Below are 14,850 nucleotides of genomic sequence, written 5' to 3'. Positions count from 1 at the left end.
TTGAACTTTCCCCCGGGTGATCGGGCGAGCGCGCGTAGAGCCGACCTCGTTCGACGCTGCGGCGCGACGCGACGCGACGTTCCGCAGGACGAGCAGAGGCGTTGAGGCGCGGTACACACGTATCCCCGGGCACCTATGGACCCGTCGCGGCGTATCTTTTGTTTTTAGCACGACGGGTGACATTTCGAACGTCTAGTCCAACCTTGATGCCAGTGTTGAAATTCCGTTTCTACCGATGTTCCAGCTTCCTCGGCTCCCTCTCTCTCCCTGTTTCTCCTCTCGGTTTCTTGGACCGAGGAGGAGGAGGAGGAAGAGGAGCTGGCAGTGAGTCGTAAATATAAATTCTCGGAGATACTTCGAAAAAGCTAGCCACGTCCGAGTAATTAATTGCAGCTGAAATTGTAGTTCGACGAGAGAGTCGTAGATAAGCATAATTGGCGTGAATATGGATTTCGTTTTCTGTTTCTCGAAACGAGGAGAGAAAAAAAGAGAAACGTCCGCCGTGTTCGGGGACGCTCTCGGCGTTGAAATAACGTCGCTGGAAAGCGACCGGTCGCTCGGAGATCGTTCGGTTTTTCGAATGAAACGCGAAAGGGGAACGATACGGTTCCGATCCGAAACGAGCCGGCGGCGTATCGTCGCTCGCCGCGCGCGAAATTCACGATCTTTTTCCTTATCGGACAGGATGCGCGGCGCGTGACGCGAACTTGAGGCAAGGACGAGCGAATCGCGGCTAACGAGACGCAACGCTCACGCGGTTCGCGCGATTTCGCAACGCGTAACCTCTAAGGTGGAATGCGTTTAACACGCTCGACGCCTACGGGACGCCTGTACGGCCGCGCGAAAAGCCTTGAGGAAGAGCGTTGCAACACGATCCTTTGAATCTCGGCTGACTGCCAACTTTTAAAAGACTCGGCACGCTCGTGCACGCTCCTCGTCCCGTCCCGTCCCATCGCGAACGAATCCAACGTGGAAAGCTCTCTCTCCGTACGTTCGTTCGTTCGTTCCCCGAGCATTACCAACCGCTGTTCGTCTACATCTTCGCATTCGTCGTCATCGTTTCTCGAACTCGCTCGCCGCAGGAACGAGCCGGACGAGTTTCGCCGCGCGGACGGAGCTCTCCGCTTTTCTAGATCACGCGATAGCGAGGGGCCCGCTTGTCCCGTCGTCGCGCGCGGACGAGCGCTTTAAAGACGTCGCGAGAAGGACGGCGAGTCGATTTGGTCGTACGCGATCCGCTGGATGTCCGGCCGATATTGGCTGTCGCGGCTCGGATACGGGCTGATTGCAAATTACGGGACACCGACCGATCGCCGATCGGTATCTTAATCCCCTTAATTGCGAAACGCCGGTGTCCCCGGCCCATGCGAAACGCGGCAGCGAACCGCCGGTTGGCTCTATCGCCGCGAGGAGGAAGTCGTACGTTCGCGGAAAGAATCTCTTAATGGGTTCGGTGTCGTCGGACGTCGGAAAGCTGCGAAAGCGAAAGCCGCCGGAGAAAAAGAGAAGGAAAGGACCCCTGCGGCAGAGCCCGGGAGTGGAGGTGCTCTCGGTCGAGTTTCGACAAAGACCGGCCCGATGGGGAGGGCAGCCTCGCGTCCACCCCCGAAGGATCGTCGCGGAACGGGATCTGGAAGAATCATGGTAGCCGATAGTCGGCGGGAGGAACCCGATAAAGGGTGGTTGGCGGATATAATAGATGACGGCGGGTCCGCGCAGTCGAACCGTCGTCGATGGGTCCCTCTGCCCGGCACGTCGGGGGCTGCCGAGAAGGGTAGGGATGCCGGGAGGAGAGTAGGGGGGCTTATCCGAAGGTATCGGGCCCTAGTTAAGCGGCCGGTGGAGCACTAGATCAACGACAACTTTCGGCTTTTGGCTTTCATGTGTCCGATTGGGGGCCCCCATCGGGGGCTTATAAGAGGCCGCGGTTACGAGCCGACGAAGCCTCTCCCTCCTAACAAATAGAAGACGCATGCACGATCGCTTCCCTCGTTCTTTCCTCTCGTCCCTGCGCGTCTCCTCTCCGTCTCTTGCCTCCTCTGGTCCGGCTTCTCTCGCCTCTCGGCTCCGTCTCGCCTCCGGGGCTAGGGCCCGGCTTCGACTCACCCTTTTTCTCTCCTTTCCTCCTTTTCCTCTTCCTTTCCTGGTCCGGTCGGACCTAACCCGAAATCCGTTTCTCTCCCTGCACCCGAGACAGCAGCAGCGAAGCAGCAGCAGCACCACTGGAGGATCGAAGAAGAGGAGAAAATCGAGCAAAGGCTGCCGCTGCTGTGGCTGCTGCTTGCTGCTGCTGCGCTGGTCTCGATCGGGTCCTCCCGCAAGGGCAGAGGAAACGACGGGAAGGGACGGGACGACGCGGCACGCCGTTGCCGGCAGGCCCGAGGGCCGGGGCCAGCCCTTCTCCACCTTCCCCTACGAACAGTCACCGAGATAAAACGGCGCGGAAGGAATTTGGCGGAGGGCTGTAAATATTATAAAGTGACGCTACGCAGAATGCGGGAGCTCAAAGGTGCGCCCCGAGAACGGAGGACAATGCGAGCGAGCGAGCTGGCTAGCGACGGAGCCCCTGGAACGGGCCCGGGCCCCCCCTCCGACGTGAATTACGTCTCGGAGAAATAACTCGCGCCACCGTTCGCGATGGGGAGTCCTTGGAACACCCTCGCGTCCTCCGTCCCTTCTTTCTTTCTTGTCCCGTCGCCGGATTGTTTCTCCTCGGTTTCACCGAAATTTCGTCGCCGATGGTTTCGTCATCGTCCGCTGGCCCTATCGCCGCGAGAACGACGGTAACGCGGCCGGCGGGAGAGGATCGGAGCCGGACCCTACGCTCGAAAGTATCGGTGTAGGTTCGTTGGACAAGGTAAACGTCTTCGACCGCTGGGAAACTCGGCGCTCGTTCTCGAGGAGAGACGAAGAGCCGGCGAGGACCGAGGCTGATGCACGCGTGCTGCCTCGTGGATATGGCAGACCGACCATAACTTATTCACGCGTATGGCTATGGTACCTGACACGTAACAGTGTTCCGAGGTCGAGGGCCTCTCTCGTCGCGTCCCTCCGTCTCTGTTCATCTCTCGTCCCCTCTTTCTCTTCCGTCTTTCTTTCTCCCGTTCGTCCCGTTTCGACCGTCGGATGTCGCGCGCTCGAGCCTAAACGCAGCCCGTACCACCGCGGATTCATTCGCGGAACGGCGCGCCAGCGAGTTACGCTCGTATAGGGCGCCCGGCGCGGCGCGGCGCAGCGCGGCGACCATCGCGCAGCTATTATCCGCGATCTCGTCGTCGCGAGTGAAAGGTGAACGACAGTTCCGCCCCTCCGCCTCGCGCGAAATCATTACTCGGCGATCGTCTATCCGCCGCTCGAATAATAATCCTAATAAATTGTCGTTACTCTCCGCGACGACAATAACGTGGCTTAACCTTTGGCTACTTTACGGCCTCGGCGCAGCGTACCGGCTCGCCGCGACGCGAGAAAGCGTTACCGAATGGCATACCGGGTCGCCAACGAAACGGAAAGCAGCGAGAATTTACGACACGTCCGCGTATCGATAAATACGTCGATAAAATTTCGATCATCTGCGCCCGACGCGACCGTTAGGCAGGATCGCGCGGGGCTCGGCCCGCTGTTGGGCCAGCACTGTCGAAGAAGACGCGTCCGAAGGGAGATCGGTCAAGGGTAAGAGCGAGGCGAGGGTCTGCTGGCCCCTTGGGCCCCCGCGGGGCACGTTTAGCTCGTAGCGCGCTGAAACGGGCCCGAAGGAGTAGGCGCGCAGACCTCTGAAGGTGCACCGCAGTAAAGGGTGGGATGTACCGCTCGCGGACGAAAAAAGGAAATTAAACGGAGCCGGCTTTTAACATTGCCGAGAATAGCTGGACCCGGGCCACGCCGGGTGACGGGCTTTCGGCCGAAAACGTTTCGCCTCGAACTTTAGTAAAAATTACAGGGTTCCTGCCGATTCGTCGCCCCGATCCGCCGTGTCCGCTGGTCCGGGGAACGCTCGAGTCGTGCAGCCAGAACGGCGCGGCTCCGGCGAGCGGTGGTCTCGTTCTTTTAAGGGTATCCGCGCAGACCACTTCTCGCCGAGCGAATATTCCCATAAATGCGACGATGGCTCCGAGAACACTCTCGAGCGGCCACTCTAGACGCGACGATCGTTCGCTAAAAATTTCCCGAACTCGTTTTATTCTCGAACGGACGCGCACAGGCTCGGCGCTCGCGAGCGTACGCGCGGAAAGATAGCGTGCGCAGTTAACCGCGGCGGTAGGCGACGCCTCGCCGTGGAAACGACACACGATGCCTGTCGCTCGGACCGCAAAACCGCAACCACCGTAAACGCAAGCACGCGCCTCCCAGAACCACGTGGAAATCCCGGCAGCCCGGCCGGGCTGGCTGGCCGAATAGTCGGACGGCTCGCGCGCTCGTAAATGGAAGTCGATTCCCAGCGGATACGTCGGCGGTGGCGCGGTACGTGCCCCGGGGCTGCTCCGTTTCCGAAATTACGGCTTTGAAAAATTGCGCGTTCCTGAGCGAGCTACCTCCTCTCTGGCCCGGGCCGGCGTTCCCGCTGGTATCTCGTTAAAAACGAGACACGAGCGTCGGATCACGCCAGCCCCGGGTATTCCTCTGTGGAAGAACGCGGCACTCGTTAGCTGGAATGGGTCTCGGCGACGTTAACGGGGCACTCCGCGTTCAAACGTTTCTTCCTGTTGCTTCCGATTCCGATGGAGCTCGAGCATCGAAGCAGGAACAACGACCGAAGGAAAGACAGAGTGAGAGAGAGAGAGAGAGTGAGAGATCGTGGATACGGTCGTTCGAGCAGGGACCGGTCGACATCGCCGAAAGTAAAATCGAAGATTCGAAATCGAGCTAGTCTTCTAGGAGAGGCTCTCTCGAGGGATTTTTTTCTTTATTATCTTCCTTTCTGGACGGGGGATCGGAGGAAGAAGCGGAGAATGAAAGAGTGGGCGACCAGGGGCCGGGAGGAGGGAAGAGGGAAGACAGGTGATGCTGGGCCCGAGGCTGGCCACGGGGAGAGCGCAGACGCACGTTTTACGCATCCTACTCACAGGCCAGGCACGCACACACACGGGCCGCGGGAAGCACGAGGCGCGCACGATTCGAACACACGGCCGCAGAAGGCATTTTAACACACGGCATTCCTGTTGTCGGGCCCCGGGATGGTTCAGCTGGCAACGTGGCTGGTGTTAAGTCCGCGCCGGAGACCCGTTGCCTCGTGGCCAACGGACCCGACGTCGCTCGCCCGTTCAGTCGTTGCGGGGAATTCGACCCGCCGCGATATTTCCATCGCGGATTTCATCGTCGTCGGCCGCGGAATCGCGGAAAGGGATCAGCCGTGACCTTTTCCAGCGAGCCGCGCCGCGATCGTGGCGAAATCGTCTCGACGGCCTACCGCGTTTCATCCAGTAGGAGAGGAAACGCTCGAGAAACGGCGAACCGGAGCGAGAGGGTTGACGGGACGTTCGGGGAACGCTCGCGACGGGTGTAGGAGGAGCGGCGAGGGAACCGATAGTTTCGAATTCGCGGCGCACGGGTTGCCGTTTAACGCCTCTGTGCGGTGAGGAGGCAACGCGGAGAGCGCTTCGTCGACGGCGGTAGTGGCGTAGCATCGGCAAACACAATACCCGGGCATTTACATGCGCATACAAACAACGCGCCGCGAATTATACTTACGGGGACGCGGGTTGTGTACCGCGGCGCGCGCGAGAGACGGCAGAAGAGAGAACGGGAGCGCGAGCGAGAGAGCGAGGGCCTAGGAAACGAGACGGAAAAGGTGCCGGCGAAGGTGGAGGAGGAGCGAGGACTCGGTATGGGAGGGCCCCGTCGCCGCGGCCTGACAAATACACAATAATATACATGCTCGACCTGTATCTCGCGTATCTCGTACCTTTCGCCTCCAATGGACGATTCTGCATCGACGAAAGTGGATGCCCGCCGAGGTTCGTTCGCGCGGTTGCGCGACAAGTGGTCCGGGATCGGCGGAGCCGGTCGCCGATTTAAAGGTCACCGACGTCCGCCCGGTAAATCATCCGTCGGTCAACTTTTACCGAATAATCGTCCCGCCGGAGCGGGGAACCGGAGGATCGTAAACTCGGAATAAATTAGCGCCTTGTTTGCGCAACCGAATGAGACTCGAAACGATGCTCCCGTTCGTAATCGGCGGGTATCGGCTCGCAATCGAGCGGCGCCGCGGCAGGATCGGCAGCGGCGGACCTTCCAGCTTGGCCAGACATCGCGTGAATAATGAAGATTACGAGCGGCGACGTCCCTCCCATATCAAACTCATTAAACGACCGCGCGCGGGCCCGCAGCTCCTTTGCATGCGTTTCTGCGCGCGAGTCGTCCGCACACGCACCGATGCTCTCACGCACGCGTATAGCCACCCGGGAAAGCGTGCACCGGCGTCGCGGAGCGCCGCGGAACGGGAAGGGGGCAGGGACTTTGGATCAATTACTCTATCGCTATTGAATAATAATACAATGCGAACCCGCTCCGGCGGAGATCGGCGCGCGCGTGCATACGTTCCGCGGGTAAGCCTCCCTTCTCTCCGTTCAATTTTCTCCCTACTCTTGAAATCTTTCTCTCTCGCGCGAGGATCTCTCCTCCCGTTCGCTCTGTCCGGCGTTGCACACGGGGCCCTCTTTCTCCTTCTTTTGGTCCGGCGGCGGCCGACTCTCGGCCTGGTCGCGTTACAGCGTATAAAGTTGCCATCGCGCGCGTTCGTCCGTGTTCATTCATAGGGGTCCGGTGAATGGCGTGTCGGTAAGCGTGTATAGTAAACGCATGGTGTTACGTGCGGCCGCAGCCGCGGCCGCCGCCTGTCCTCCCCGCGGTTTCATTGGAATTTCCTCGTTTCCTACGCTCGTTCAGCCTCGACGGACGGTTCTCCAGTCATCGCGAGCCGCGATGCTTCGAACAGCGAGGCGTCCGCCGACCGTCGTCCCGATCGAACACGATCGATCCGATCCGATTCGATCGATCCGATGACCGAAATCGCGGATCCAGTTAGCCGCGAGCGCGAGTGAAAACGGCGAAATCCTCGTAGGGACGGTGACGCAACCTTCGTCCCGGGATTTTCCTTCTTTCGCGTCACTTTTTTTTCGGTCCGACCTTCTTGTAAGTGAACGCACGTACCTCTGTAACGCTGTCTGTTATGCAGTGCCTTTTTTGCTCGGGTTCGCTTCGCATCGAACCAGCGAGCGACCGAGCAACCGAGCGAGCGAGCGAGCGAGCGGAGCGTGCGTGCGTGCGTGCAAGCGTACAAATCCACGGGATGCTCGACAAGCTCGCGTCTTCGCTGACGTCATCGTCAACAAGGCCGCTTCGCGTGCAAAAACTGAACCGTGCCCGCGATCGGCTCAACCTCGACGGGCAGCGCAGCGCCGGCTTGTTCCTCCCGACCGGCATTCGTATGGCAGTCATGTAAATTCGCGTGCGCCGCAGAAAAATGTCGCGAATCGCGCGCGCGGAATAAATGTAGGACCCCGGTATCCTTGCGCCGAATCCGACGGAGCGTCTCGTACGGGAGCTTACCGCTCGTGATCGGCTTTGCGAGCGACGCTCGCCGAGTCTGGGTTAGAAACGGCCGGTTTCAACGCGATGGGCCTCCGAGGGCAACGAGAAAGGTAAAACCACGGGGATTGCGTGCGGGTTTCGGAGCCAGGAGTATCGAAAGCCCATCGGACACGGTGTTCCTCGCGAGAAGACTGTCGGAAGGTCAGACGGTTGGATTTGCGCGCTGCTACCCGCTAGTTTAGCAAGTTTCCGATAAGTTTTCGAGTAATTATAGCCGTGCTCGACCCGCAGGGCCGACCGATTCATCGGAAACGTTCGTACCTGGAGTCCTGTTTCCTCTCTTTTCCCCTGGAAATCTCGCCGCGTCGTGAACCGGAGAAACAGACGTAGAATCCGAGCCGAGTTCCATGGAGAACAACGCTTCAGCTTCCGGCGCGTGCCCCGTCACGCAAACGCGGACGTCGGAATATCCCGTGAGACGGGATCGCATTCTGGGGGGGATTCGAGGCGTTGCTCCCAGAAACGGCGATCTTTCCGCGCGGATAATTGCACCCTATTAGAGTCCGTTGCTGGTTCCTGGTAACGGTTCATCGGTTCCGCGTAGATTCCGTGGCAGGGGCGGAAAGGACCGGAACGAAAACGAGCGCGCGGCACAGATCGTGACGTAAGTGCGGTGATTATAGGCATTATTCGGGCCGCGTCTAAGCCCTAATTGGAATTATCGGTGGGGAAAGAAATTATGGTAATAATCCCGAAAAGGGACGATTAAGGATGAAGGTGGACGAGCGAAGGCGGTGCGCGGTCATTAGGTTCTCCGGGTGCAAAGCCCGCTAATTGTTTTCAATCGTCCGCGTAGCGACTGGATCGCTGCTCTTGGTTGAGCTCGAGATCGATCGAGCCGGAGGAATCGTCATCCAGAGGAGTGGGCCAGATAAGAATCGCGGTCGGTAAGGCACCGGGAACACGGGGTACGAACGGGGCCCGGCTCGAGGGGTTCTTCTGGGTCCCTTTTCGCGAAGATCCCCTTACCGGCCGAGACAGATGGAGCGACAGCATCCCCCTGCGATGCTGTCGCTTGTCTCAGACCCCTCGTGTTCACCCGAAACCTTACCGATCCTTCGTCTCACGTTGGAAGAGGTTTCCCGCGAATCCTTCGATTCGCAGATGTCGCTCGAGCTTCTCGACGGAACGAAGGAACGCGATCTCTAGAAACCTCGATAGCTACGAAGTCGAGCGGCCGCCGCTCGCGACAGGTAATACGAAAAATGGTGGCCGCAGCGGGTCTAGTAGTGGGTCAAGGCTTCGAGACGACGGTGCGCGGACGGCGGATACCGAGAGTTTCGGTGCCCGCGTGCGTTCGGGTTCTGGTTCCAGCGTAAAGAGGCGTAAGTGGCGTGTCGAAGGTGTCCGAGGGGAGGGAATCCCTCTCCTGGGCTATCTCTGATGCAACCGGGTCTGACCCAGTCTCGTTTTCAGGCCTCGGCGCAGCGCACGCCCGCGCTGACCTCGCCCTTGCCAAGTAGAAACACCATAATAAAACTCGTCGTAAGACAGTGGGACCTCGCCTCCTCAGATTACCCAGATAACTTTAGCGTGGTCGTGGTTAACCGCCCGTCATTCATCAACCCCCACGAACGAACCGGCGCCTCTCACTCTCTCTTTCCCTCCTTTCCTCCGTCCCACCCTTTCTCTGGTCGTTCGCTTTCTCCTTCGGCCGGCTCGGACGCGTCCCCGAGCCGGTGCTTTCCGCTCGGAACCGCGGTATCTCTTTCGAGAGTTCGTGACTACCTCCGAGCGCGGTGTACGCGCACGCACGTCGTCGCAGATAACGGGCCGACCGAGATAATTCTTCTTCCACCGCGGCATGAATGAACCTGACCCGCCTTTCCGCTGGCCCCCTCCGCGCCCCACGGTCCTCGTTCCTCACCCGGCCGGAGATCCACGCGAGGATCGATAAGGGTTAACCGCGAAGGACGATCTTCCAGAAGATAACCCAGTAGTTTCTCCGGGCCCTGTCGCGAGCTAAAGTATCACGCTTCGCCCAGAAACTGCTCCCGGTTCTCTCGAATACGGAGTCGGCCGGGCTTCGGACAGGTTTCGCGCGATTCGGCGGGTGCGAGTCGTAAACGGGCGGACGGGGGCCTCGGTTCTCGAGGCTGTTTGCGTTTCGCAGAGGTGTCGAACGACGGGTTCGGTGCGAGCCGGCCGCGGCTACCCGCGGAGTCCTCTCGATGTCGTAAAATATCCGCTCCACGGACCGAGGGGGAGGGACTTCCGGAGCAACGGAGCTCCCGCGGTTTTTCGGCCGGGAAGAAGGAGAGACGGAGGCGAGGAGCGGACGAGAGAGCCGGGCCAACACCCCCGACCAATTACCTTCAATATTGTGACGGGGATTAGCGTCACGCCGCTCCGGGATTTGCATCGTATTTGCATAATTTCGGTTGCATCTCGTGTCTCGTAATCTTTCGGGGACCGGTGACGTCACACCGGTACCACCTGACGGCGCGCGAACTTCGTGAGGCGCGGTGCCGATCGCTCGCGCGACCGGACTCGTGTTCGTTTATTCGGTTGCGTCATTAAAACGAGGAAAGCGGGCGCTACGCGGTGTACGGGGTTCGTTGGTAAACGCGCGACCGGAATTTCAGCGGCGCTAGTTGTTACCGGTTCCGAGCTACACTCGTCGCATCCCCGACAGAGGAGATAACGAAGAAGAAGAAGAAGGGAGGAATAGAAGAGAAGAGAATCGGCGGAGATCGATCAGCTTCGACGCGGAGAAGTCGCTGCGAAGGCACGTCAGCCGCGCGAAGGTGTCGAGAGACGTCTAGCCAGCCAGAAAACAAACCGTGGAAGCGTCCGAGAGCGGCGAAGGGCACGAAAGACGGTCCGCGGTCCTTATAGGACCCGTGCGGCCCACGCGAGGGCACCTTCTCGCCGGTTTTCTCGGTGCCTAACCCAAGCGGAGAGTGCCGTCGCTGTCGGCTCGGCTCGCACAACTGGTTTTTTAAACGCAGCCAACGACGATGCCTATACACGCCGCTCCTCCGCCGCCACGGGCTCCGTCCTCGTCTCTCTTTCCGCGCCGATGCGTGTGTCCGCGTTCGTGCCCGTGCTTGTCTCTATCCCCGTCTCCCTCGCGCCACCGGCTTTCTCTCCTCTCGTTCCTTTTTCACTGTTCTTTATAATCGCCAGTCGCCAGTCGCCAGTGCTCCGAGGACCGGGTCCCAAAAGGCTGTGGCTGCGGCTGCGGCCCTCTCTCGCCTCTAGCCGCGAGCATTCCCCGGCGCTATTTCGGCTCGGTCGCCCTACACACCTCGCCGCCGAAATCCTGCTAAACTCGATCCACCTCGGCCGCTGCCTCTTTCGAGGAACTTTTCACGCAACGGTATATCTCGATCCTCCCGGCGTCGATCCGTTCCGCGCGTCGATCCCGAATCCTCTCGGATCTCGTCCGGCTTCGAGAAATCGCCCGATCGTCGCTCGTCCCCTCGATATCGGCCGTTCCCGAGTTGCCAGCATCGGAACCGATCGAACCGATAACAAAGTCCGATCGGTGTCCTCTTGGACGAGGAAATATCCACAGGACTCTTCGTTTCAATCGCGAAAGTAACGAAGTTTGGGAAGTCGACGGTGGTTAGACAAAAATGACCTTGATTCTCGAGAGGATCCAGCGGCTAGGGTCGGGCTACCGTGGCCCTCTGCTCGTCTCGAGCTAGGTGGTTCCGAAATTCTCGGTATTCGGAGCGAGAAGTCCCCTCCGGTGCGAAGGTGGACCGTCTCCGCGTCCTCGTCGCCGCTGGAATAGTCGAGGCCCTCTCGCTGCCCTGCGCTGCCGCGAGACGAGCAAACAAATAACGAATACGTGGAAGTTGGAACGAATCTTTGAGGTAATGGCGTTTCGCCGGGCGTTTTGTGTGTCGAGCATCGCTCGTCCGAGAGTTCGAGTCGAGTCGAGTCGAGTCGAGTCGAGTCGACTTGACGCGACTCGCAGTCGACTTCGTATCCTCTCCTGCTGCTGCTGCTGCTGCTGCTCTCCTCCTCGTTTCCGTCTCCCCCGTTCCTTCCTCCTCCGCGTTCGAGCGCTCTTCCTCTCTCTCTACGCGCCGCTGTCTCTACAAACACGTCTCTGTTCGCTCTCGCGCGACTCCGCGTTCACCTTTGCCCAGAACCTGTGCTGTGTACAATGCGCGCGAGAGCGTCTCGGAACTACGCAGGAACACTTACCGGGGTCGACGTTGCGCGACCGGCGTTTTTCGTCTTTTTCGACGTCACGCCGAACGACGGAACGTTCCCCCGCGAATCCGTAAATTTCCCGCGAGCGACACGGTCCCCGGCGAGGAAGCGGGCTCGCCGAGGAACACGGGCCGGGCGAAAGTGCCGTGCTCGATACCTTTACGAGCTTGTAAACCCATGATCGTTAAAGATAATCGTCGTCGGAGGCGATTAGCTCTGAAATTGGGAAAGCGGCGACGCGGCCGCCGCGCGAAACCTCCGGCCGAACGGGTTCCCGAAAGGCAGAAGAATATCGCTCGCGCGTGCCTGTCGCGAAAATGTCAACCGCGACCGCGAGCCGCGGGACAGGTAGCGGCCTCGTTTCCCAAGACAAAATGTTTTCGCGCTTAAGTAATATCCTGTTTTGCTTTTAAGCTCGATTTTATCGCGGCGCAATGGGATAATGCGTTGATACTTGCACAAACAGGTGACATTCCTGGGCTCTGGTTTTTTCTTCGGCTGCCCCGCGCGCGCGCGCGCTCTCGGTCGGCCGGCTCGTATATCTAATACCGCGCCAGTGCGTCCGGTTATGAGCACCGGTCACCGAGTGCGAGTCGCGAGGCACGGCTTCTTGAAATAAATCCTTCGGAAATCCTAGTCACGGTATTTCAAAACAGCCGTGCGCCGGACACGCTCGCTCGCTCGCTCGTTCCACTTTGTTCCGCTCCGCGACGGGAAATCTTATTTGGGGCGATATACCTGTCGCGCGGATAACTGGGTACAGTTCAAGAAGTGTCTCGCGTCCAGGAACGTTTTCTCTCGCGCGGTAATCCCCTTTCAATAATCGCCAGTCACGGCGAACGCCTTCGACGCGTCGTAAAATCCACGGCACGCAACGCGAGCTCGGGGCCCGACGAACGACCGGAAAGACGCTACCGTGGCGGACTGGTCGGCCGCTGCCGTCCGGAGGGTGGCTGCCGGGAAAAGATCAGGCCGCCGGGGAGAACGAGACGGCGGATCGGGGGGAAATTAGCGGTCTATTCAATTATTGTAATTTGCTTCTCAAACACAAACAGTAGGAACAGCTCCGCTCCAGGATTCCGTGGGCGAGAAGCGGCCGCGGCGAGCGTGAGTACGTGTTCACGGCCTGAAAATTCGCGAGCCGGATCCGCCCAGCTTCCAGCATGTATTTTTTACCAGCGAAATCCCCTTTCTTCCTCTATTTAAAAAGGAGCATACTCCACTAGCCAAACGCTTGGAATCTCTAGAAATCTTCGAGACAATTCCTCTCTCGATCCGGTAACTTTCAGAATACCGAAACTAGTTTTCAAAAAATGCGTACACTTATTCGTAACTGCCCAAGTCCCTCGATGCAACCGTTACAAATCTACTTCCATCGAATCGAGAAATGAATTCGACTGATCGAAGTTTCATCTGCTTGCAGCGCATGCCGACAAACGATCGGAAAGGATTAGTCCGTTGACGGAAGAAGCAGCGACCAGACAGACAAGCGAGAAAAACCGTTGGCGTCTCCGGGGGGGAAAGGGTCGATCCTCCCATAAGTTCGTTGCGGCATTCATCGGATCGAAGAATGATCGATATGCATACGTTTAAAAGGTAACGCGGTTTTCGGTTGGACCCTCGTTTGAATAACAGTGCGAGGCGAGAATTTCCCTAAACGGTCGCGCGGGTCGCCGGGGCTCGAGTTGCGGGTCACGATGAAAGGAGGAGCGCATTAACTCGGCCCGTATCCGTCGGCGGATACGCGCGCGGTGAATCGCGTCGTCGTTGGAGGCACCGCCTAGTCTCTCGACCCAGAAAAGTAGCGAGCGCAGGGTGCGTGTTTGCCTCCGGATCGCAGCCGAGTGCGCGCCTGCCCTCTTCTACCTGCTCTACCTGCTCTTCTATTGACGTAGTCGCACCCCGCGCGACCAGCGGCGGGTTCGAAGCCCATCCTTCGATGATCGAGGCCATTCTTCCAGGATGTTCCCGCAGGTAACGAACAGATAGCGAGCCGACAAGTCTCTCTCTCGACGGGTTCGTCCTCAAGGTGCAATCGAACGAGTCGTTTATCCCTTTGATTCGATAATGTCGCGCGAGAGAGAGAGAGAGAGAGAGAGGGATCGAGACGAATCGAGGCTGTCGGCCGGGAGACACGAGCAGACGCCAACCCCTGCGCAGCCGTCGGTTCCGATCGAGAAACGAAGCGATCGGATGTCCCTGTTTCGAGGAATCGAGTGTCTCCATTGACGAGCACCGGCGAAAGCAGACGCTCGGGGGAACAGGTCTCCCTTGCACCTGGAGGAAACAGCGGTTTTTCAGGTGAACTCGGCGCAACCGTGAGCTGCGTCGCCTGTTCCGTTTGCTGTTCTCGGGAGAAGTTTGTCCGTTCACGGTGTTCGAACTTTGAACGCGGGATTTGTTTCGGGAGGCGGCAGACGCGACGACGTAACTGAATTTCGTCGGCGCGCGCGCGGGGCGAGAAACTGCAAAGTCCACAAAAGCCACGCGAACGTCTCGCCGTGAAGTCTAACCGTAAACGCACACACGCGAGAGCGGCGGCCGTCGTTGCCGCTCCCGCCCCGTTCGCGAACAATTTATTAGATAGTCCCGGATAACTGGCAATGCTAATAACGGCCCGGTTCGAGGAAGCCGGGTACGCGATAAGAGACGAGACTCTCTCGGTCCCGATTAGGTTTCCGGGTCTGCTCGAACATCGGAAAATCGACCATCCTCCCACGCCTCGGGAACGACTCGCTTCGTCCGGTCCGTGGAAAGAAGTCTGCTTTACGACGTCGATTCTAATCCGAGGATCGACCGATCCTCTTCGCTCGCTCGCGCTCGCGCTCTCGCTCGGTCCGTAAAACGAAAACTGCTACTCTCTGGAACACTTTGTTACCGGGTTTATTGGCACGCTCGGACCTCGGTGTGTCGTTCGATAAAACGGTACGTGCACGCTCCACGGAAAACAGTCGGCGTTCCGCTAAAGTGCGTTTCGAGAGTTCCGCGTCTGTTCCACGGGCACGGCGGTGTTCGTCTGTGGAAACGTATCCGTGAAAAACCGACGGTTCTCCTCGAGATTGCCAGTCGATACGATCCGAGTGGCTCTCCGAC

The 14,850-nt window shown here is 59.1% G+C and overlaps 1 long non-coding RNA gene across 1 annotated transcript in view; it reads left to right on the top strand.

Moving 5' to 3' along the window:
* The window catches only part of LOC143175166 (uncharacterized), an 81,532-nt gene that overhangs the window by 25,575 nt on the left and 41,107 nt on the right, over window positions 1-14,850 (top strand). The window contains exon 2 of the long non-coding RNA XR_012999875.1: window positions 13,181-13,353. This is a non-coding gene — a long non-coding RNA (uncharacterized LOC143175166). The remainder of the gene's footprint in view (window positions 1-13,180; window positions 13,354-14,850) is intronic.

The sequence above is a fragment of the Nomia melanderi genome, chromosome 12, assembly GCF_051020985.1.
Source record: "Nomia melanderi isolate GNS246 chromosome 12, iyNomMela1, whole genome shotgun sequence".
In the NCBI taxonomy this organism is placed as follows: domain Eukaryota; kingdom Metazoa; phylum Arthropoda; class Insecta; order Hymenoptera; family Halictidae; genus Nomia; species Nomia melanderi.
Note: the sequence above shows the minus strand (reverse complement) of the source record. Positions and strands in the feature narration are given on the sequence as shown.